The sequence below is a fragment of the Zonotrichia leucophrys genome, chromosome 12 (genome assembly GCF_028769735.1).
Source record: "Zonotrichia leucophrys gambelii isolate GWCS_2022_RI chromosome 12, RI_Zleu_2.0, whole genome shotgun sequence".
NCBI lineage: Eukaryota > Metazoa > Chordata > Aves > Passeriformes > Passerellidae > Zonotrichia > Zonotrichia leucophrys.
In genome coordinates this window covers 2618361-2643934 of record NC_088182.1, presented here as the reverse complement: position 1 = coordinate 2643934, position 25574 = coordinate 2618361, and the positions used below count along the sequence as shown (strand labels likewise).

The 25574-nt window shown below is 44.8% G+C and overlaps 1 protein-coding gene across 8 annotated transcripts in view; it reads left to right on the top strand.

Annotated features, from left to right (window-relative positions):
• The window catches only part of CHL1 (cell adhesion molecule L1 like), a 135109-nt gene that overhangs the window by 41600 nt on the left and 67935 nt on the right, over positions 1-25574 (top strand). Inside the window, exon 1 of one of the 8 annotated variants that reach the window (XM_064724109.1) lies at positions 5403-5500. The exons of the other annotated variants lie outside the window; for them this stretch is intronic. The gene's annotated coding sequence lies outside the window, so the exon portion shown is untranslated. Of the gene's footprint in view, positions 1-5402; positions 5501-25574 lie in introns of those variants that run through there. 8 annotated transcript variants of the gene reach the window in all.

Below are 25574 nucleotides of genomic sequence, written 5' to 3'. Positions count from 1 at the left end.
ATTATACAATATGTATTATATAGAATATATATTCTATATATTATATATATTTAGTATATTATAGATTTTATATGGTATATATTATATATATTATGTATTATATATATTATATTATATTATATTATATTATATTATATTATATTATATTATATTATATTGCATATATTATATATATTGCATATATTATATATATTATATATATAATATATATAAAATATATTATATATATAATATATATAAAATATATTATATATATAATATATATATATATATATTCTATATATTAGTGTGGGCTGAGCAGACTGCCAGGATTGTCCCTGCCTGCCCAGATCAGCCCTGGCAGCCGCAGGAGCTTGGGAGTCACTGCAGCTCCTGTTTCTCAGAGCTGCTGTCCCCGTACAGAGCCTGGCCTGGCAGAGATGTCACAAATGACTTGGGGCTTTTCTTTAAATGCTGCTGAGCTCATGGCCTGTTCCCTCCAAACCCTTCCTGTCAGGCCACATCATAAATTGCTGCAGCAGAAGTTCCTCCTGAGCAGCTCGAAGATGGATGGTTGCTCAGTTGTACCGACAGCCCGTGGGTTTTAATCTGTTTATTTGGCTCTACCATCTCCTGTGGCTGCCTGCAAATAGGATTTCCATCTCCTGGAGAATTCTCACTTTGCATATTTCCTCACTACTCCATTTGAAAAAAAAAAATCAATTTTTTCTTAACACTTCCATGCCAAGCTTAGCATTATTTATCCTACCTAGAACAAAATCCTTGGTTGTGTGTGAGCATGGCAAAGCAGGACAATGAATTCCTGCCTGATGCACCTTTTCCCCTCAGTGCAGTTGCCAAACCCCTGCTCATCACACAGGACTTTCAGGGCTTATATTTGAGTTTTTATCTGCAGGAATGTTGGTGACTTCCTGGGAAGGGGGTGATTTTGGGGTCTCCCAGCACCTCTGGGTGCTGCTGCCCTGTCCCTGGGGCTGGTGGGTGAGGATGGGTCAGAGATTGGATAATTCAGCATTTCCAGCAAAACTCTGGAAACCCAGCCTGGAACAGAGTAAATGATAATTTCACCCTGAAGATGCCAACAGAGGCGTTTTTACTTTTAAAACCTGTTCCTCTGTCCCTGCACAGGGCTGAGGGTAAGGACAGGACAGGGGCTGGAATAATTTGGATGGAATTTATTTTCATTAGCAGGAAGGGCAAAGCCAGTTGCCACAGTTCACTAAAAGGGAATTATTCCATATATTTAGGGCAGAGATTGGATAATTCAGCATTTTCAGTAAAACTCTGAAAGCCCAGCCTGGAACTGAGTAAATGATAATATCATCCTGAAGGTGCTAACAGGGGGATTTTTACTTTTAAAACCAGCATTTTGGGAAAGAGTGGCTTTACCAAACATGAGTGTTGTTGCCTCATTAAATTCAAGCACTTGGGGTCCTGTTGTGGCTCTACCAGATTCACCAGGCACAGCTTTCCCAAAGGCTCCTTTCCCGGAATTTGGGGGTTCCCAGAGGAATCCCAGAGGAAACCCAGATTCACCAGGCACAGCTTTCCCAAAGACTCCTTTCCCTGAATTTGGGGGTTCCCAGAGGAACCCTGGGGGGATCCTGCATGGGCTGAGGGCACTGGGATGGGGCCAGGGAGGATTTTCCCTGGGAAGATGTTGGAGATTTTTTCAGAGATGGCTTAGAAAGCAGCTGTGTGGAGCAGATTCTCACAACCTGTTTCTGTGAACAGCAGAGGTTCTCAGGTTATTTTTAATTACAGGTAAAAGTGACAAACATGAAGGCCTTGAGAGCCTTGCACATCAGAGTTCTCAGGCAGCTTTCTCATAACAAGTGGATGTTCTATCTTTGGCTGTTTTGGGAAAGCAAGAATAATTTTGAGAACCCAAATCTTGGTATTGGAAACATAAGGAGGAGTTGGTGTGTTATCTCTGGCCTATTGTGAGCTCAGATTTTGCAATATGCATGAACTTGATTAACACTGTTATAAAAGGTGATTGATTGATTAATAAATCTGAGTCGATGCTGACCAATGCAAGGTGGGTCGTCTCCCTCCAACTTCAATAGGAAGAGGCTGCTGAGGAATGACCAGGGCTCAGGACAGGGCTGAGGGGACGCCACTAACGAGGGACTGAGCCAGGACACAAAGGGACACTGTCCGTGCTCGTTATCCCTCATTTGGGAATTAATGAACTACACCAGGGCTGTGAAACCTCTTCCAGTGGGCAAGGAGAGCTCTCCACCCACTTCTTGCTGCTTAATGATTTCATTTTGTGTTTTAGGGACTCTTTGTTGCCATGCAATCTTTCTGGGCAACCTGTTTGTATGGAAGGGACTGGTATTTTCAAGGATGCTTCATGCCTGTGTTGTAGAGAAATGCTTATTTTTCTTAATTCTGTCATGGAATCCTGCAGATTAATGATGCAAAAAGGGCTTTTTGATCATCTGTTGAGCTGCTGTGCCCCCACAGGGTGGTTGTTTTCATTAAGCAACTCGGGTTTACAGTTCTACAATGCAGATTTATGTTAAAAAGTTAATAATAACCCCGGAGCACAAAATAACAGGGAAAGCAACTCTCTCCAGGTAATTAAAAATGGAGCCTTTCTGACAAAACGAGATATTCTGTAACCTGTGCACCTGAAAGGCTGTCTTGGTTTCCTACTGCTGCCATCCCCAGTCCTGTAAGGGGCAGGGCTGGTGCAGGCAGGAGCTACTCCTGGGTTACTCACAGCCCTGAGATTTGCCAGTCAGCTGCTCTCAAACTGAATTTGCAAAATGTCTTTTATTCCTCAGTGGAAGCACTGGCTGGAGTTTCTTTCTCTTGCAGCTCCCCTGCTTGCCAGTGGTGGAGGGGTTTGGAGAGCTGGGACAAGTGGCAGGAGCCTCAGTTCCTCAACAGGCTGTCCCAGAAAAGAGCATTTCTTTTTTTTTTCCCTTTGCCAAGAAAAAAAAAAAAACCCCACAAAACTACCACAATTCTCATGAATCCAGTCCATTTCAACATTATAACCTTTGTTCCCCCAGTCAAGATGTGCAGGCTTTGCCAAACCCCTTCTCATCACACAGGATTTTCATCTCTCTGAAGGGTTTATATTGAAGTTTTTCATCTCTGAAGGGTTTATATTTGAGTTTTTAATCTTCAAAAATGACTTCCTGAGAAAGGGGTGTTTTTGAGTCTCCCAACACCTCTGGGTGCTGCTGCCCTGTCCCCAGGGCTGCTGGGTGAGGGTTGGTCAGAGATTGGATAATTCAGCATTTCCAGTAAAACTCTGAAAGCCCAGCCTGGAACAGAGTAAATGATAATTTCCCCCTGAAGATGCCAACAGAGGCATTTTTTTACTTTTAAAACCAGCATTTTGGGAAGGAGTGTCTTTACCAAATCTTTCTGTATTTAACCTTGCCAAGCCTTTGGACTCCCTGAGCATTGCTGCCATTGGCCAGCCCTGAATTATTGGAATTATTGAGGATCAGTGAGAGAAGTTTGCCTGGTGTTAGGATTAACCTGAGCTTGGGTTTCTCGTGGCTCTGGTTCTGCTCAAAGTCACTGTCCCACTTGCAGAAATTCAGAGCTGTGCCTGAGGGAGGTCAGATCCTCCTCTGCATCCCACAGCAGGCAAGAACCAAGGTCTGGATGCTGCTGATGGAGGGTGATTGTGCCACGAGGCAGCACAGGAATGTGTGCCACTGTTTTGGGGAGAAATACCTCAGGAAAGGATCAGGGTGTTAAAGGAATCGGGGTTTTTCTGTGCGTGCGAAAGGGATTTGCAAAACAAGTGATTGTTTTGCTGTAGAGCGGTAGAACTGCAAAGAACAGAGATTTGAATATTAAAATATCTAATTAATATCACTGATTCTTCACCTTGCTGGGATCTAATTAGATATTAGATCCTTTGCAGATCACAGATGTGGGTTTCTATGTAGAAAGAATAAATCTGGTGTTCCCCGTGCTCAGGTAGGAGCTCTGACCTCAGAGCACAACCCTGATCCTAAGGGACAAAAGTTCATCCCTTCTCCATTCCTGGAAGTTCCTTTTGGAATCTTATTCTGGTATTAATCCCTCCAGAATTCCATCATACCTCATTTCATTGAGAAGTGTACCATAAGGCATTAGCTTAATTAGTGATTAGGGATTGTTAATTTGTGACTCTTTCTGTGCAGGAGGTTGTGCAGTTCCCTGCTGAGCTGTCCACATTATTGACCTGGATGCACTGGACATTATTTATTGTTTTACAGCAAGATATGGAACCAAATCTCTTTCATTCCTCTTCCCTTGGGTTTGGATGAATCATCAGCTTTCTCTGACTCAGTTGGGTTGGGTTTTTTTTGTCTCCAAGTCTGCCACTTTCACCCATCTGCAATCCATTGAAAAGAGGGATAAAAGAACTCGCAGGCTTTTATCTCACCAGGAAGTTGCAGAGGAGCAGCAGCTTGGTGACGTGGCACAGGCAGGTGCACACTGACTTCTGCTAGGAAATCCAGAATAATCAAAAACAATTTACTGTTTGGAAATGTCATTGATAAAAAAGGTGCCACACACCATAGATTGGTGAATTCTGGGATCCTCCTGGAAAGAACCCGGTGCTCTCTGTTATTTGTAGGTTTGGGGTGGAAAAATGAAGATGTAGAAATATTTCATGATGATCTAAGAGAAATTGTGTGAGAGGCCTTCATAGCCTAGGATGGACTTGTTGGAAGTCATCTCACTTAAATGCTAATTGTTTGCACACTAATTACTCAGAGTTTGATGTTACTTTCAGTAATTTGGCTGCATAAAATTTATTGGTAAGCTGATCTTAACAGAACCTCCCAGAAAATGAAGGCAGGTGTAGGGGAAAGGTGCTGGTAATTGCAAAAAAACCCACCAAAACAAACAAACAAAAATATTTGGAAAAGTTTCAGATAACTCTGAAAGTCAGAGACAGAAATGAGCTGAATCAAGGAATTAATTAAAAAAAATATTTAAAATATCATTGCTCTGCTGTAACGGAAGATAGAAATTATGCATTTCTTGGCCAAGTTCAGCTGACTTTTCTTTAAAAGAGGAATTAATTGAGATAGGGCAGAAGGACAAACTCAGATATTTTAGGATCACCCTTTTCAAGTGCCACATACAGGAAAATCTGGTGCTAAACGCTTTTCCCCTATAAAAGTGGCTCTGGTGCCATCTGATCCATATTCCCAGCTCCAGGATGCATCACCCTGCAAATTGCAAAACTCGGGATTAAGAAATGTGCCTTGAAAATGTGCCAGCCCAGCTCCTTAAAAGGCTCCCAGAAAAAATGAGTCACTGCTTAAATGGCCACTGGGAGCATCTGCAGAGCAGCTCAGATTGAATCCCCTGGAATTGCCAGGATCCCCTGGGGAGGCTGCTCAGGAAACCTTGGAGGGAAGGAGGTGCCATCAACCCAGGAGGAGCATGAGGGGACAAGAGAGGTCCCAGAGCCACCCAGAGCAGTGAGGAAGAGGAGGAGGAGGAGCACAGAGGCTGCCCCAGGAAGGTCTGGAATTGCTGGGCTGGTCTGGGGGTCTCAGGGCTGGTTGGTGGCACCAGAGAGGGGCAGGTGTGAGATGATGTTTGGTTCAGGGTGTGCAGGGCAGGCTCTGGGAGCTGGGGTGGTGTCAGAGCGCTGTGGGGAGATGTTTGTGAGGTGTCCCCACAAAACTCTGTTGGTGTTTTTTGTTTTTGTCTGTCTTCCTTGGTCTCTTTGCAGTTGTGCAACTCAGAGCCTTGGTTATTGCACATCTCGGTGTAAGGTCAGGATTTTTGTCTGCAAAGGCAGGATTTCTGAGTTCCTGTCTGAGCCCAGATCTTTTGTGGGTTTTGTTGTTGCTGTTATGATTTTTCTTTTTCTTTTATCTCATAACAAACCCTGCTTTCTCAGTCTCTCAGCTGTGCCTGGTGTGCCCTCAGAGCTGATGGGCAGAGCTGAGACATCTCAGTTTATTCTCAAGTGTCTGGTACTTTCTTCTTCTTGAACACATCTAAAACAACCTTTCCTGGAACCATTCCTTTTACCTTTTCTGTCTTCTGGCTCATAAATGAGATTTTTAGCCACATGTTTGCTGACCAGATGCACCGGGGTTCCTTTGCTGAGTGTATTTCTGATGCATTTGAGCTTTGAAAAAACTCAGACTCAGGTGCTTTGTGAGGACCTTGCAGAAAACTCTGCCTTCCTCTGCTGAAAATCAGATTCTCTCCAGCTCTGCTTGGGTTTTCAGAGTGTCCCACCACAACCGTTTGGAAGGTTGGACATTCCCAGCTGGCACGAGGAGGTGCAGCCCAGGGCCGTGCAGAGTCCCAGCTCTAATGAGCTCCAGATTTGGCTGCTCTGGGATGTGCCAGGTTTTGCCTGGCAGCTTTTTTTTTTCCCTTTTCTTTTTGGCTCCTTCTGAGGGAAAGCAGCTTCTTTCTGTCTTTGTAATAAATGGGGACAGCTGCACATCGAGGCTGTGCCCTTCCAGATTCTGAGGATTTACCCAAACTCTGCTGGAGTTTCCTGCAATTCCTCCTGCAGGTGAGACTCAAACTCTGCTGGCATCTCTTGCTGATTTTGATGTTACTTTAGTGGTGATTCTGCCTTTGGCTCTGCATGGACAGAAAGCAAATCTCAATTATTTTTTCAGACAGAGATCCTTGTAGGGATAAAAGTTTCTGATTTTCATCAGGAAATAGCTGTGATAGGAGAAGGGAAATGCCTCAGGCTGAAAGAGAAGAGGGTTAATGGGATTTTGGGTGGGAATTGTGCCCTGTCAGGGTGGGCAGCCCTGGCACAGGTGCCCAGAGCAGCTGTGGTGCCCCTGGATCCCTGGCAGTGCCCAAGGCCAGGCTGGACATTGGGGCTGGAGCACCTGGGACAGTGGGAGGTGTCCCTGCCATGGCAGGGGTGGCTCTGGAGGGGATTTGAGGTCCTTCCAACCCAAACCATTCCAGGATTCTGTGCCATGTTTAACAGGACTCCTTTTTGTCATGAAAGCTCGGACTAAAAGAATATAAATAATATATATATATATTTAAAATATTTTCTGTATTCTTTTTTATATCTTGTTTTTCGTTTCTCTTCTGTTTCTTCTCCAGTGTTATTTCTTCTCCTTTTTGTTTCCCTTTCTTTTTTTCCCCTTTTACTGCAAAGTCACAGGTTTCCCTAATCTGCGAGGTACACACCAGAATTTTCAATCAATTTACTTTCCTCCTTTGACAACTCCATTTTTTGCCTCTCCAAGTTTTGCTCTTCCTCTTCCCTCCAAGCTTTGCTCCACCAGAACTTCCCAGCCCATGCAGAGCATCTCTGCTTTATAATTACTTTACATTTCTGTATGGCTTCTCTCTAGGCAGGGGAATTGCATAAGTTAATGTGAATAATACTAATTATTTTGGATCTGTCACTGCACGACTGATGATGAATAATGCAGATACTGCTCTGCTGCTGGGTTCACTTGTTGGGGGTTTTTGCCTTTTTCTCCTCATCACCTGCCTTGAAGTATTGTGACATTGGGTGACACAGATAAACTGGGTTCTGTAATTAAGGTTTATTTTAATGAGCCTGGAAAATACTCCGTTTTGCATGTTCTCATGGTTTAAATGTGGTTTAATCAGTCCTCCAGTTTTGCTTTCTGCTCAGTCCTCTGCTGACATTTCTCCAAGGGAATAACAGGATAAATATTCTCCACAGGAATATCAGGAGGCTAAATCTCCAGAATGCCCCACATTGGCATGTTTAGGTTTTCCTATTAATGATAATAATTTTGTGCATTAGATCAATGAATTTTTCCCATCTATCTGTGGAATGCCTGGCAAATACCACTGAGGGGGGAATTTTAGTGCTTATGGATTTGGCTTTTCTAATAGAATTCACCTTATTTTCCATGAGCATTGGGGTGATTGGGATTTTTTCCACTCCTGCTTCCATAAAAGAACTTTTAATTCTCCTTGTGCAGGCTTTTTCAGCTGCAGAAATATGAAATTTGGTGAAAGCAGTGACTGAAACCAGGGGTTCAGTTTGTTGATCCTTCCTATAGGAGAATCCTTTGAAATTTAGCAACCCAACTTCCCAAAGTCACAATTCCCACCCAGGGGTGATGTCTGCTGCAGTAAAAACCACCTTGGTGTTCCCAGAACATAATGAGCTCAAAATGTATTTATTGGCTGTAAGGCTTGAATTCAAAGATCTTTAAATGGGAAAGAAAGCAAGAAAGAAAGTGGCCAATTTTCCCAGCAGAAACATTTATAGTGGGAAGAAATAGTTTGAAAAATTTGATTTTTTAGCCTGAGGCCAAACAGAGCAATCACATATAGGATGAATCAGATGGATTCCATATACAGAATGCTGGGAAATCTGCTTTGAAGCATTAATCAACACTTTCATGTTATGATTTTTAGCTTTGTAATTACAATCATGCAGTATTTACCAAGTGTGAATACTTCCATTGCAGGGATTTGTTATCAAATTGGATGTGGGGCTTAATTTAGATTAAATTCAGGAACTTTGTGTCTGGAAATCACTCAGTACTTTGTGCCTGGCAGGCAAAAATTCAGGGGAAGAACGTGACAAGGAGGAGAGGAAATAAACCCCAAACTGCAGAGACAACAATACACTGATTTTTGTCTTTTAATTAACAAGAAGGGTTCAGGTATGAGAATAGAGAGAAATCAGCTTGGGGTAAATTCATTGCAAATCAGAGGTGCACTGCAGATACCAAGAGATTAAATACTCCTGTGAAAGCTGGGTTTAGGAACTGATTATTGTGAGGCTGAGCCTAAGTAATAAGCATGAAATATTAATTAGGCTCCTGGTATCTTGTGAAATAAAGGTGCTTTAGCATTAAGAAATGAAATTGAACCAGATTTAGAAGAAATATTTCAAATTATTTTGTGCAATAGGCTAACACAAATATTGACTCCCTGCTCCATTAATACAAATAAATTAAATTATTAGGGATTAGTGGCCAGTTTCAACTGGAGAGAACCCAAAGCAGGAAGATTTAACCTTTTCCCTTCTCATCCCTGGTACTTGGGATAAGCAGCAGTTGGGGAGCATTGCTGCTCTCCAGGGAAGTCTTTGGTCAAATTACCCCTAATCTTTGGTAATTTGCTCTCCAGGGGCTCCTGGGGCTCAGTGCTGGGATCAGGAATGGGATCAGGAATGGGGTGTGCAAAGCAGCTCTGCTCTGGTAGGGCCTGGATGTAATGAATGAGGGAGTTACAGCATGGGAGGTGAGACCTGGACTGGTAAAAGTGATCTCTGAAAGTCAGGTGTGTCCCCAGGCTTGGTTACACACACTGCTGCATCCTGCAGGGATGGATGGATGGATGGATGGATGATGGATGGATGGATGGATGGATGGATGGATGGATGATGGATGGATGATGGATGGATGATGGATGATGGATGGATGGATGGATGGATGATGGATGGATGGTGGATGGATGGATGGATGGATGATGGATGGATGATGGATGATGGATGGATGGATGATGGATGGATGGTGATGGTTGATGGATGGATGGATGGATGATGGATGGAGGGATGAGGATGGATGGATGGATGGATGATGGATGGATGATGGGATGGATGGATGATGGATGGATGATGGATGGATGGATGGTGGATGGATGATGGATGGATGATGGATGGATGATGGATGGATGGATGGATGATGGATGGATGGTGGATGGATGGATGATGGATGGATGGATGATGGATGGATGGATGATGGATGGATGGATGGATGATGGATGGATGGATGATGGATGGATGATGGATGGATGGATGATGGATGGATGATGGATGGATGGATGGATGATGGATGGATGGATGGATGGATGATGGATGGATGGATGGATGGAGGATGATGGATGGATGATGGATGGATGATGGATGGATGATGGATGGATGGATGGATGATGGATGGATGATGGATGGATGATGGATGGATGGATGGAGGGATGGATGGATGGATGGATGATGGATGGATGGATGATGGATGGATGATGGATGATGGATGGATGGTGGATGGATGGATGGTGGATGGATGGATGATGGATGGATGATGGATGGATGGATGATGGATGGATGGATGGATGATGGATGGATGATGGATGGATGGATGATGGATGGATGGATGATGGATGGATGGATGATGGATGGATGGATGGAGGGATGATGGATGGATGATGGATGGAGGGATGGATGGATGGATGATGGATGGATGGATGATGGATGGATGATGGATGATGGATGGATGGTGGATGGATGGATGGTGGATGGATGGATGATGGATGGATGGATGATGGATGGATGGATGGATGATGGATGGATGATGGATGGATGGATGATGGATGGATGGATGATGGATGGATGGATGATGGATGGATGGATGAATGGATGGATGGATGGATGGAGGGATGATGGAGGGATGATGGATGGATGGATGGATGGATGGATGGATGGATGGATGGAGAGATGGATGGGGAGATGGATGGAGAGATGGATGGATGGAGGGATGATGGAGGGATGATGGATGGATGGTGGATGGATGGATGGATGGATGGATGGATGGATGGATGGATGGATGGATGGATGGATGGATGGAGGGATGGATGGATGGAGTTTTGTTGTCTGGGTCCTGCAATGAGAGAGGGAAAAGCACCAAAGGAATGAGGAATAGGGACAGTTTTGACTCTGAATTTCCTGGCAAATCTGGGACAAATGCACCTCAAAGTAAGGCTTAAGTAGTACTTTAAGGCTGTGGTTTAATGTACTGTTATTATAACAGACCTGTGTATCCATGGGAATTCCAGGGATTGCTTTCAATGCACACAGGTCCCTTCCTGAGAATGGTATGAACACAAGCAGGTGTCTAAGACATGGAAAAAGAAGGAGCATTGTGACATAGAAAAGTTCAGTAAGATCATAGGTAAAGTCTGTCAAAGCTGGAATTTGAATTCCTGAGAATTTCCAAGACCATCTCCTTAGTTAAAGACACCACAGTGATTTGGGAAAGGGAAGGGCTGCAGTGACAGGGTCAGATCTGAGATTTGTAATCCACATCATCCTGCCCTGAGCTCTTGTTCCACCTTCCCAGAGTGCAGAGAAGTTCTGGTTTGTGGCTGAGAGTCCCAGCCCAGGCTGCCATGGCCCTCAGCTCCCCTCTCCTGCCTTGCTTTTGGCCCAGCAATTTTCCTCGTGCACCACAGACGTCACTAAGAACCACTGGCCCAATTTCTCGTTTCATTATGGATGACAAAATAAAACATTAATAGGCTTTTTAATATGAGCTGGGAGTTAAATATTCATTATTTCCTATTACTTCAATGTCACTAAGCCTTTGATGTGCTGGAACTCCAAAACTCTTCTCCCTGCTCTCCACTTTACCCTTTTAGCTGCTGAGTGTGAAGGGCACTGGGGCTTTGCTGGTGGCTCAGCAGCTCCTGGGGCCGGCCCTGGTGATGGATGGGATCTGGGATGCATCCTGAGCCCTGCCTGAATCCTGCCTGAGCTCTGCTCTGGGCTCACTCCTCCCTGAAGGCCCCTTGTCTGTCACTGCTCGTTTCAGAGTCACAGAACCATGGCTTGGGCTGGAAGGGACATTGAAACCCATCCAGTGCCATGGCAGGGACACCTTCCATGTCCCAGGCTGCTCCAAGCCCTGTGCTAAAAATTCATGGAATAGGGAATGGAATTTTGAGATTGAGAAATGGGGATTTTATTGGTTGGTTGGTTGGTGTTGGGGTTTTTTTTTGGATTTTTTTATCTTTGGTTTTGGGGTATTCTTTTGGGTTTTTTTGACTTGATCATTCCAGCTGTTTTTCCAAAGGTTCTCCAGCACGGGTTTTTCCTTTGAAATTAGTTTCCTTGCAGTATTTCAGTTCTGTAAATTGCTTCGACTAACGCTGAAAAAAAAAAAAAAAAAACAACCCTGGAGGATTGGAATTTTGGTGTGTATTTTATTCATCAAACCTGAATGCAGGGGTTAGAATTCCTCACTGGGTGGATTTTTTTGCTAAGGGCAATGAACAACTTTGGAAAATGCAATAGGTACTAGGTCACCAAAGGAAGCAGAGCATAAACTAAATGAGATTATTCTGGAATAAGAAGTAGAAAAGGAAACATCTTAATCTTAGATTCTGGATTTAAACATGCATGTCTAAATTAAATTTAAATTAAAATCATCTTTTCTAGATAATTTTAACCTCATAAATTCATAGCAATTAATGCATTTCAGTGTTGAAACTCAAAGGTTTTCCAGCTCCTTAGAAAAACCTGTTTCTGTTGTCCTCATCCCCTTTCCCTGTTCAACTCTAAATGCAATAATTTATTTGGGAGCATTTTGGATTCCAGCAGTTGGTGCTTTATTCAGTGACTCTGCAAGAAGGGCTGGGATCAACATTTGGACTTGGGAGAGAATCCAGAGGATTTTATCCACTCATGGAGAGGAGCACTACACTCCTTCCTGGAGAGTTGTTCTGGAAGACATTTATAGGAAAAGGTGGTTGAAATGGTTTGGAAATGAGGAGTGTGGCAATGGGGGAAGGGATCTGAATCTCTGGGAAAAAATTCTTTATGAAATGGCACCCAGTTTTGTGTTCCCTGTTTTCTCTGCTGACCTGTTTTAATTTTGTTTTAATTCTGTTTTAATTTGTTTTTATTGGTTGGGGGGATGTGTGGTAATGGAGGCGAGTGTTTGGCAGACAATAAACCGTGTAATGACAGTGATTAACATTCACAAAAGGTAATTCAGGTGGGAAAAAGCTCAGCAAGTCTAATAACAGCTTCCACAGGAGGATCTGCCTCTATAGTTCTTGAGGGAAAATAAACAAAAAGAAAACCTAAAACCCATTCTGCGATTTTCAAATTACCCCTGGAGATTGGGCTCACAGATTACTGGTGGTATTTAATGTGAGCAGAGCATCCAAATCCCTGGAAATGCTGGTCCCAACCATGGCAGGTGCCTGGAGGAATTGTTCTGCAGGGATTTTGGGGACTTTGTGCCCTGCTCTGGGCTTCAGCTGCTCAGAGCTGCTGAGTCCCAAGGTTTGCAATGAGCTGAGTGAAAGCCCTGGAATTGGGAGTGAAACAGAAATCAGGGAATGTTTCTTCTGGGCTGGGGAGCTGGATGGGGTCTGACGTTCAGACAGCTTCCAGCAGGACTGGTCCTGGGCTGGCTTGGACAAAGTCACCTCAGATTGTCTGTTCTGGGCATGTCATGTGTCACAGCTGCTCTGTCTGCTGGCCATCCACGTCCTTCTGGGCAGATTTATGTCACTCCCCATCCCTGCACCGTGACCAATGTCACAGGAAACAATGCAGGAAGCAGATGCACATTATTTCTTAATTATTATTACTTTATTGCCATCTATAAATAATTTCTCTCTTTTCCCCCTCCAAAACCAGGCTCCTATTTGTTTTCTTTTTTCCTTTTCTTGTTGTTACTCTAATGGGCTGTCTCAGCTCCACAGCTATCAGAAATCTTGGGTTGATGAGGCTGCTATGAAACATTTAAAGATTTAAATTATAAACTGAGAGGGAGAAAACCAGTGATGCATGATTAGTTGAAAGTTTTAAACATAATAGTCGTATTTTTCATATGCATGTACAGAAATGGCTTGTGTCAACTGTAATGTGATTTTTAATACATATTAATAGGGTCTGTTGCAATGTGGATGGTTTGAACACCTTTTGGCAGATGGCTGTGGTATTAGAGAATGCACAGTATAAATTAGTCATTTAGGGAAAGAAAACAATGCCTGAGTGCTAACGTTGGCTGTGCTCAGAGATGTGGTTCCAGCACATCACTCCTGCAGCCAGCAAGGTTAGAAGCAGGATTAAATTTGCCAGGGAAATGAAATAAATGAACAGATAAACTCCTGTGTCAGAAAGGAGCTCGCTGTGGTTACAGCTTGTTCACGTCCCTGGCTGTGTCCCTGCTTTCAGCTCCTGTCCCTGCAGAGGTCAGAGGGTGCAAAGCCAAGGTGGGCTCAGTCCATCCATCCCTGGAGGTTGGAGGGGAGCAGCATCTCCCCCGTGCAGCCTCAGGTGTGGTGGATGTGAGGGATGGAGCAGCTCTGCTGGGAGGAAAGGCTGAGGGAACTGGGATTGCTCAGCCTGGAAAAGGCTTTGGGATGATCTAACTGTGCCTTTCAGTGCTAAATGGGTTCCAAGAGAGCTGGAGAGGGAATTCTGTGATGGCCTGTAGGGACAGGAGAGGAGGGAATGACTTCAGACTGAAGGAGAGAAGGTTTAGATGGGACATTAGGAAAAAATTCTCCTGTGCAGTTGGATCCCTGGAATTGTCCAAGGCCAGGTTGGACACTGGGGCTGGAGCACCTGGGACAGTGGAAGGTGTCACTGCCATGGCAGGGGTGAAACAAGAGGTATTTTAAGGTCCCTCCCAACCCAAACCCTTCTGTGATTCTCTGTAACCGCTGCCTAAAAACTGATGTAAGACATGAAAGAAGTCGATGGCTGAGCATTGTCTCCTTTTTGCTTTGTGCTGTTCAGAGAACAGAATTAGCAGGTGATGAATCTGTGAGTTCTGTAAGTGTATTCCACCTTCCAGGTAGTGGCCTGACAAATGGCAGGGATTTTGCAGGAAATCACTTTACAAACGCTAAAGGGCACTCATTCTGAGCCAGGGAGCAGCAGCTGCCTGGGCAATCTATTGCTGTGCTCAAATTCCTAATCGAGGAGCTTGTTTGTAATCACTGCCTGGTAACCCTGGCATGGCTGGGGGAGCCTAGGAAGAGACATTTAAAAGCAATCTGCATTTTCTGCCTTGCAAATCTTCAGAGGCGTTCTCATTGCCTGAGTCTGCAGCAGGAGGGGCAGGAGCTGTTGGCTCCTGCTCCATCAGGATGATTGTCAGGGTGCTTAATGAGCTTTGTGCAGAGGCAGCACTTTGAGAACATATGTGTGCACTGAGAACCTGGGCAGAGGCTCCACAGGCAGCCTGCCTGTCCTGAGCCTTGGAGCATTCCAGTGTTCCCAGACACACACTGGGAGTTAGGGCTGATCACCATCACCTCGTGTGCCGGTGTTCACAGGGGTCTGAGGATGAGGGAAGGGACGAGGATCTGACTCCATGTTTCAGAAAGCTTGATTTATTATTTGATGATATATATTACATTAAAACTATACTAAAAGAATAGAAGAAAGGATTTAATCAGAAGGCCAGCTAAGAATAGAATAGGAAGGAATGGTAAAGATTTGTGGCTTGGACTCTGTCCGAGCCAGCTGACTGTGATTGGCCATTAATTAGAAACAACCACATGAGACCAATCCCAGATGCACCTGTTGCATTCCACAGCAGCAGATAACCATTGTTTACATTTTGTTCCTGAGGCCTCTCAGCTTCTCAGGAGGAAAAATCCTAAGGAAAGGATTTTTCATAAAAGATGTCTGCAACAACCTCGAGCTCATTCCTTTGAACGTTGCTCCATGGCAAAACCAAAGTGGAAACAGATTTTAGCGTGAATCACAAAGGTGTGAGCAAACTGCCTCTTTGTACTGGATAGGGCTGTGTTTGCAAGGGGAATTGTGCTCCAAAGCTTTGAAAGGAGCTTGCTGGGGTGAGCTGGTGGCTGCTGGGAGTGCACATAACAGGCTGACAGGTCTGCTCTGTGCTCTGACACGTCCTGTCAGGGCTGCTGGAGATGGAGCCAGGCTCTTTGCTGGGGATGCAGCAGTTGCAGATGGAGTGATATGTGATTTACTGAGCTGCTTGTTAATTCTGCCAGGTGATGAAATCTCCTGGGCATATAATTACTACAAATGTTTACTTGACTCTACCACACATAGCTTGACATTCTACTCCACAAGTTTGTACCTCACTGAAATTACGGCCGGGCTATAAAACACCACGATTAGGCAGCAAAATATTAAAGAAGTACGGATGAGAGCAAAGACATTTTAAAAAAGCTTTTTATGCTTTGGAATTACAACCATTCATCCCATCTCCTGCTGGTTACACACTTTGTAATAGCTATTGTTTCCACGGCTGGGGTTTAATTTTCCTCAGCACGTTGGCAGCGCTGGTGATCTCAATAACAATCCTCCCAGCAAGGCTGTGAGGCCAGCAGGGAGCAGCCTGACTGACAGATATTTGAAGCCTTTTTGTGCTGCAGGATTAGTGAAACGTTCCCAGGCAGAGCTGCTGGAGTGGGTGATGCTGTGGGATGCTGGCTCTGTCACCTGCAGGGGAGCTGGGCTGGCTTTGGGGTCAGCTTGGTGTCGTTCCTCCATGCAGGTGACACTCCTGATCCCTGAGGAGCTGGGGCAGGAAATGCATTCCAGTAATCACCCAGATTTCAGTGAATCCACCAGATTTCCAGTGAAATTCACCCAGATTTCCAGTGAAATCACCAATTCCAGTGAATCACAGATTTCCAGTGAAATTCCAGCAGATTTCCAATGAAATTCCACCAGATTTCCAGTGAAATTTACCAGTTCCAGTGAAATTCACCCAGATTTCCAGTGAAATTCAGCAGATTTCATGAAATCACCCAGATTTCCAGTGAAATTCACCCAGATTTCCAGTGAAATTCCAGCCAGATTTCCAGTGAAATTCAAGCCAGATTTCCAGTGAAATTCAAGCCAGATTTCCAGTGAAATCCACCCAGATTTCCAGTGAAATTCCACCCAGATTTCCAGTGAAATTCCACCCAGATTTCCAGTGAAATTCCAGCCAGATTTCCAGTGAAATTCCAGCCAGATTTCCAGTGAAATTCCACCCAGATTTCCAGTGAAATCCACCCAGATTTCCAGTGAAATTCACCCAGATTTCCAGTGAAATTGCACCAATCTAGGCCTTTTCTGGAGTCCTGGATTGTCCCTTTGGATAGGAGAGGTGGTGCTAGAGACAAGATCCAGCTCCTGGGATGGTTCCTCCTCACCTGCAGATTCCTTTCACAGCCCTGCAGCTGATTCTGCAGCAGGTGAGAGCCACTCCCAGACGCCTGGGATGCCCAAACTTGTCCTGGATTATAGAAGCTTAAAGTATTTGTTGAAAACACTGATTTCTGTGAGTGTGACAGTGCTATCCTTTGTGCCCAACAAGCTTCTGGGAGCCCCTTTAAACATTAGCCAAGCTGAGAATGGAAACAACTTTCACTCTAATAAAGCCCAAGTTGCACAATTAGAAATGCTGTTATTACAAAAGAAAAGCAGACACAATTATGAAACAGAACCTTCATGTGTAGCTGGATTAGGAGCTGCTGAAGGCATTACCTCCAAAGGAGGAATCCTGTTTGTCTTTGCTTTGGTGAGTTCAGCCTGACAATGCTTGGATTTTGGAGAGGTCTCCTGGAGATTTCACTTTTTCTTTTTTAATTTTCTGGCTGCTCCATAATGTGAGGGGCATTTTAGAACAGCTCTCAGGCTTCTCTGATTCCTGCACTGATCTGAAGGATCTCTGTGTGTTCTCAGCTTGGATTTACCTGCCTGGTAAATAAAACATTGATAGGTTTTTTGGGTGCCCAGGAGAGTGCCAGTGACCTTGGTTAATGGTGAATGGATCCAAGGGAAGCAGAGGGAATGGGGATCCTGCTGTTTTCTGTAGGAAGCAAACAGCATTGCACTTCTGTGGTGATATTTATGAACACGTAAATCATATTAATGAATCCCCCCAAGGAAGATTTTCCTGAGACAGGTAACAGAGAGGAGCCCCAGCCCTGTTTTTCTTCACCAGTTGCTTCTGTTCCTGGAAAGGCAGTGAGGTGTTGTGGTGCATGAGAGGAATTTGACAGGTTTCCCATGGAAACAGAAACTCAGATTTTTATTTCTTCGTTGCCAGTGAAGCTGATGTCAGTCAGGAGCATCTGTGCTGTCCTCAGAGGATACACCCTGGAGTAAATGAGGGCTGAGCCCTCCTGTGCCCAGGTACTGAACAGTTTATACAGTCTTGTCTGCCTTAATGTATCTTATTTATATATATATTTTAAAATTGCTTGGTGATATGATACTAGTATTTCTTTTTGAAATGAATCTCCTCTGTGGCTCCAGCCTGGGGAGTTCAGGCAGGTTTGAAATAGTCTCAAATGCAGAATGTGCTGCTTTGCTCTCTGGTCCCCCCAGACTGGCACTGCCATCACAGCTCCCCAGTTCCCTGCTCAGGGATTGAGATCCAGACTCTCTTTCATTTCTTCCCCAGTGAGTTCCTGTTCCAGCCTCACAAACTCCCCCAGGTCCCTGTGCTGCCTGTCTCTGCTCAGCACTGCTCCCTGCCCAGCTGCATTCCCAGATTTGCCAGAGCCATCCCTCTCCCAGGATGGGTTCTTTGCTCACAGATGTGGAGCAGCAGCTGCTCCCAGCTCCCTTTGCCCCCCAGCCTGGTGTAGCTGCACCAGCCTCCTCTGGTGCTGCTCTCATTTTCTTCCTTCCTCCCTCTCTCCATCTCCATTTCACACTCCAGATCCTGTGCTCCTCCCTGCTGCTGCTTCTCAGCACTTTTATCCCTTCAGCCCCATGGAATCCTGGAATTTGGCTTGGAAGGGCCCTTAAAGCTCATCCAACCATGGCAGGGCCACCTCCCACTGTCCCAGGTGCTCCCAGCCCCATCCAGCCTGGCCTTGGGCACTGCCAGGGATCCAGGGCAGCCCCAGCTGCCCACTGGAAATCTGGGTGAATTTCACTGGAAATTCCATCCCAACCCCTCCCCACCCTCACAGGGAGCTCATCCCTTGCTGCTTCCTCATTTCTGCATGGAGAAGGGACCCTGAGTGCCTGTTGAAACAGCTTTGCTCAAAAAGCATCACATTTTTGTTTCCTGCCTCCAGTGCCAATCTGGCTCTCATGAGGATTTTGTATTTGGGTTTTTTCACACTGACTTGGCTCTCCTGTTTCCAGTATGGAAACAGGTGAGAATCCCAGTCACACCTGGAACAGGTAAAAATGAGTCAAGCCACCTTTGCTTTATGAAACATCAGCTGGAGCTTTTCCCCAAGCCAGTCAAGCTTTGCTGGCATTGGGTCAGGGCATTGCCTTTAATGCTGTTCCCAGCTGGGAGGAGCAGAGGGAGCATTCTGTGCACACCTCTGGCAGAGTGAACCCAATGCTTCCCTTATTCTGGTTGGGAAACACCAAAAAACATCCCAGAGGCATTGCTGGAGCTGCCTGCTGACTAGGAAGAAATTCTGAGAGCAGCAAATGTGTAAGAAACCTGTTTGAATTCCATATTTCTCAAGAATTCTCTCATTCACGTCATGAAACTCACCTCCATTTCCTGCCTCTGTGTAAACCTGCTTAGTATGGGCTATGATATCATTCACCTGATCTACTCCTCTGTAATTGGTGGGAGAGAAGGGAAAAAAACCCCAAAAATCTCTTTATGAAGTGCTCTGCCAATTTACCATGCCATAAAGGAGATATGCCATAGTTAGTGCTAAGGTCTAATTATGTAAATGACATCATTTAATAATCATTATTAAATCCCAGCAAGCTTTATTTCTTTTCCTCATTGTTGATGGTTGTCCTTGATAGGAAAATGTCGTGATGCCTATCATAAAAATTAATTTTAGTGGGGATTTCACACCATTGCAGGGGCTTGGAGTGCAGGAGGCCTCGGAGGCTGATTCCTCTTATCTTTGCAAGAACAAATGTTGTCCACAAGGAGAGCAGGGAGGGGAGAGAAAACTCTCACAGCAGCAAATATTTAATTAAAAAAAGCTGCTTGGGCCAACTAGTTGTGGCAGCAGCTGCTTAAACAGAGATCTGTCCTCTAAATAACTCCAGCTAAATAAAGGGAGGAAAAGCAGAGTGGAGGGGAAAGCTCCGAGGGCTTGTGCTGTAATTGCAGGAGTGGGTTTCATTTCTGCATTTTGGTTCCTCAGTGCCCATGAGCTCCTGCTCTGCCTGTCTGCAAAAACAAGATGCTTCAAGCTCTGGGAGTTTTACAGAGGAGAATGTCAAGAAAGCCAATGCATCACCTGCTGCTGTGTTTGAGATGTACAGGGTCTCATGAGGAAGGCTTTTCTGCCTTGTAGAATAAATCAGAGTTTGGTAGGTACAGAATCAGCTCTTTTCTAGCTTCAGAGAACTAAAGGAGAGATATCTGTGTGTCTCCACTGCAGCAGGGCATAGACTACACCAGATTATCTTGGGATAAGGAGTAAAGGAGGAAGCATCATCATCTGAGATTCTGGATTTATACATGCGTGACTTTTCCAGATAATTTTAACCTCATAATTTCATAGCAATTAATATATTTCATTTGAAACTCAGAGGTTTTACAGCTCCTTAGAAAAACCTGTCTTGTGCCCTCACTGCCCCAGCCATGGGGAGATTTCTGCATTTAATACCAGAGCCCTGGTGAGTTCCCTTTGCACCTTCTGCATCTGCCATGTTGTGTCCTGGGCTTCTAAAGGCTTCATGCCATTTATCAACCATGAAATGTTATTTATAATGACTTAATAACATTTTTAGGGAGCACCTCAGAGCATCCCACAGCTCCCAGCTGCAGCTCAGCTCCATAATGAATGTTTTTTGATCAAGCAGTTGGGCTGGGCAGGATGAAGGGTGTGAGGTGTCCTTGCATGGTCTGTGCCAGCAGAACTTTTGAAATGCCCAGATCCATGAGAGGTGAATCCATCAGTCTGTGCCATGCTCTGGGGGCATTTCCAGGCTCAGGGCTGCAGGGAAGGGGCAGAAGTTCAGTCAGAGGCATTTCAGACACAAATGTATATATATATATATATACACACTTGTGCATAACTGACTGCTCTCTGTGATATTTTTAGGGTTTTTAGCCGCTTTCTGGTTTGTCTTTATAAGGAACACAATTCGTTTTTGTGAGATAATTATTAGAGGGCATTAAGTTAATGCATGATGTGACACAAATGAGATATAAGCAATTTGACAACTTATTGACAAGTTCTTTAATTTTTTTAAGAAGAAGGCAGAGCAATGTCTGTGATGCTGCAGGTGAGGTCTGTGATGCAGTTTTCGTGCATGTGGCATGGAAAGCACTTCTCCCACTGTGCAAATCATTGATTCTGCAGGTGGGCTGGGGTTAAAGCCACCCTTGTTCTGAAGAACTTGGTGTTGTGGACAGAATGGGCACTGAAATCCTGGTGCTGCCTGTTTGACATTCAACTTGAGGCTTCCCCTTGCAGTTTCACATAATTTCAGCAGATTTTAATTGTTCATGCAGAACTTTCCACTCCTGATATTTACTTGCTGTATTTCTGATTTGATTTTATTTACTTTAATTCCCAGCAAGGTGGAATGGAGTTTTTTTCCAAAACTGGGGGATGATAATGGGTTTATGCTCAGTGTTCAGAAAGTCACATCATGGGGAACGAACAGCATCTCCAGCTTTTGAAACAAAGATTTCTTACTTGGTGATGGGATTTAGGTGGGTGGATTTTAATGTTGCCATTTGTCCTGGTTCAGGGCAAATTTTGGTTTCTTCTCTCCCCCCTTCACTCTCTGGAACAAGTCTTAAAGGTGCAAAACTTATTATTCAGCAAAAACAGAACAGAAAACTGGGGATAAAAGGATCATATAGTCAACCCAAGACACCATGGAAAGAAAAAACAGAAGTAGAGGAAAAGCAGGCACCTAAATTTCCCTTTAGTTAGTGGGATTTCCTCTGGGTTGTTTCTAAACCTTCTTGTGTGTTCTTGGGAGATACTTTACCAACCCCTCAGGAGCTGAGGGAATAGATTTAGTTTTGCTCAATTTCCTTCAAAACATTTTCCCTGGGTTCTGGGTAAACAGGTAAATCATATTTTTCCCAAGCAATCCTGTTGTCCCAAGGCTTTCAGGCTGTTTGAACAGTGTGTTTTGCTGCCTGTGTTGCTTCCTCATTGTTTTCTGCTCAGCCACCTAGCTGGAGTCAAATTGTAGCTCTAAAAATCAACTGTGCCTTAAAACACACCCTGGGCTTGTGATGTGCCTGATGGAACCTCTCCTGTGATCACCTGAAGGCACTGACAGCTGCTGCTCTGCACCCTGCCAGTGCTGAAAGGGATGATGAATGTGGATCCCAAGGAGAGAAAAGCAGAATTACAGAGTCTCTTCCCTTTCTTTCACAGCTACAGCAGATATATTCAATATATTGTCAGCCAGCTGTCTTCAGTGGGCTTGATGGATGTTTTGATTTAGTGCCTTGGAAAAAAGAAAAGGTATTAATGGAGAAAAGCAACTGTTGCAGCTAGAAAATCATTGGGGTTTGGAGTGTTTTGAATGATGCTTTTCCCTTACAATGGTAAAACTACCAGAGCAAGTGCAGAAAATTGCTGCTGTGCTCAGAAATAATCCTCACCTTATCAACAACTTGATTTCCCTGAAAGCTTTGCCAAAAAACATTTCCATTAACAGAAGCTGTAGGAAGAAAATGATGACCAGATAAATGGCAGCATTATGCTGCTTAGGAGAATGTCTCAGGCACTCCTGGTATGATTCTGAGCTCTTTCCTCCCTGGAAATCCTGAGGAAAATTTGTCCCATCTTCCTCATGAGCCTCTAAAAATGAGCTCCTAAAAAATGCAGGTGAACCAAGAGTGTCTGGGCTGGGTTGGCTCAATGTGTGTTTTTGGGGGTTTTGTTGAGCTGTGAAGTTCTTCATGGGAAAAGGAAATTGTTGGAGATTCCAGGTGAAAACAGGGAAAGTAGGAAGTGCATAATCAGATGAATTATCCACGAATCTCTAATGCCATCTTGTTTGCCCAGCTACTCAGATTCCTAATGCACAAACTGGGCCAGACCCTAAAATTATTGCCATAAATCTATTCCTGTGGTGTTACTGCCATGTGAGTCCCAAAGGATCCTCTTGTGGAATCAGAGCAGGATTCCCAAAGTGAGAGGTGCTGCTGGCTGCCCACAGAGGCACGTCAGGATCTCAGAGTGATGTGGGTGGTGTTCCACTTATACCTTTAAACACTCCCATGCAGTGTCTCTGAGAAATCACTACATTTCACTCAGTTTTTTTCTTTTCTAAGTAATCCCATGTACCTCTGGCAACGCAGAAAATGTTGGAAGCTTAATGGCCTTGACTTATCAGGAGAGGCAAGTGTGGGGAGATGCTCCAGGAAGCTGCAAGAGCTAATCTCTGTTATTACAGAGGAGGAGGAGAATCAGAGGCAGGCAGAGAGCACAGAGCCTGCCTGCTGTGAAACTCTCCCTGGTCACGAGTCACTGGCTGCAATTTAAATTAGGAACACGCAGTGTCCCAGTGACTTTCACTGCCATTGTGCTGAGAGGCAGGGTAAAACTGAGAGAAGGGGTTTGCTACACTTTTGGGGTCAGTTTTTCTTGGGGTTTACGATTTTTTTGTGTGAAGCCTGCCAGGATTTTTCTCTCGAGGTCTTGGGAATCCACTGAGCATCTCCTGAGTCCCTGAGGCAGAGAAGCTCTGTGAGCTCTGTGCATTTTTCCTGGCACAGATGTGTCGCAGACATCTTTTATGAAAATCCTTTCCTTAGGATCTTTTTCCTCCTGAGAAGCTGAGAGGCCTCAGGAACAAAATGTAAACATTGATTATCTGCTGCTGTGGAATGCAACAGGTGCATCTGGGATTGGTCTCATGTTGGTTGTTTCTAATTAATGGCCAATCACAGTCAGCTGGCTTGGGCAGAGAGCTGAGACACAAACCTTTGTTATCATTCTTTCCTATTCTATTCTTAGCCAGCCTTCTGATGAAATCCTTTCTTCTATTCATTTAGTATAATTTTAATATAATATATATAATAAAATAATAAATCAGCCTTCTGAAACATGGAGTCAGATCCTCATCTCTTCCCTCAACCTGAGACCCTGTGAACACGGTCACACAGATGGAGCAGGGAGCTCAGATTCAGGGGCTTTGATATCTGACAGTATTGCCAGTGTTGTTGTACATCTGAGTGAGTTCACCTGCCTGGGATGCAGCAGGAAAAGATGATCCCTAATGGACTGAGTGGGAATAATAGCTGTTTTCTGCTATAGAGGTAATTTATTTGCAATTAAACCCCTTTCCCCCTGCTCATTAGCAGCACAGGGTACACAAACCCACGCTGTGAGAATCAGAGAATCCCCAAGTGGAGCCCTCGGTGCCCTGCAGTGGTTTCTGCCATTGTCAGGTGATTTTCCTGGCACTGGGATGGTTCCTGTGCCTGGACTGGAGCCCATCAGGGGCTGGGTGTGTAAATTTTCCCCTTCCTTTGCCACCTGAGAGAGTTCAGGGCTCCTCCCATGGCAGAATCCCCGGGAGCCCTTGGCTGTGGTGCCTTTGGAGGGTGTTTTGTGCTGTTCTCCCTGAGCTTTGTGCTGACTGAACACCCTCAGCAGCCCCAGGCTGGCACGGCCCTGCCTGGCACCTCCCTGCCCGCGTTTCCCAGGCAGTGCAGCTCTCCTGGCTCTGGGTGTGCCCAGGCTGTGCTCCAGGCAGGAGCTGGCATGGCTCAGACTGGCTCTGGCATGTGCTGGGCTCCAGGAGAGCCCTTCCAGGTGAGCCAGGGCTGCTTCAAGGAGGTGTTGCTCTCCTAGAACTCATGTTTGTTTGTATTAACAGGAGAAAGCTCATGATTTTCCCATTATTATGTGTTTTGAAAGGGGCAGGATGAGAGTACAAGAAGCAGGCACCTTTGCAAATTCATGTTGAAATTTTGGGGGATTTGCATCACCTCTGTTGGCAGAGGCTGTCGTTGGCAGTCTCATCTGAGCAAACTGCAGCCTGCTTTTATTTCTTTTTCTTCCCTTCCCTTTGTGCCTGGCTGCCACTGCCTCATCCCCATCACCCACCCCACCTGCTGCTGTCCTTTGCTTTGTGCTTCATGCTTGACCTATGAGCTGAAATGCTAATGGCTGTTGAAAATCTCAATTAATACAAACCCAGTTTCAGCCAGAAATGTGCTAAACTCGTTTAGGAGATGTAGCATCTCCAGGAAATGCAGGATGGCAAAAGCCTCAGACAACAGCTGAATTTTTAGCAGGCTGTGCTGTCAGGTGTGTCTGCAGAGCTCAGATCTGGGCTGGTTTGTGGCCAGCAGGGAGGGTGATGGTCACTGTGTGTTTGTAGGTCATGGCATTCCTGTGCTGCAGCGTTATCTCCTCGTGCTGGAGGAATTTCTGTGTTTTCATTGGTTAAAACAGGAATGATGTGTGGCCAAGCCTTCAGGTGGAGGGGATAAACCAGACACACGAGGGGGGATTAGGCTGCTCTCACATCTCTAAGCGTGCACATGTAAAGCCAGACCCTTATTTTATGGTGGCTTGTCCAGGAATTATGCAAAATGCACTTTATAGTGCAGTGGAGGAATACAGTCTAAAATTTCAGCATGGTACTTTTAATTCCACTCTAAATACCTTAGGAACTTGCTAATTAAATACTTGTGGGTTTCTCAGAAGGCTGCACAACATCTCCACAAGCAATTTGTGCTGCAGGATGTGGTACATCCACCTCGAGTACACTACATTAAATCCAGATTTTCCCCTGAAAGAGAGGTTGGTGCCACAGTAGAACTGGAAGAAGGATTAAAGGAGATGAATGTAAAAATATGGATTAATTCCCACTCAGGAAAAGATTGTGTCTAGTGACCTAAACTTGTGTGTCACAGGAGCTGCTGCGGTGGCTCAGTGCTCAGAGCTGCTGCCCAGTTAAC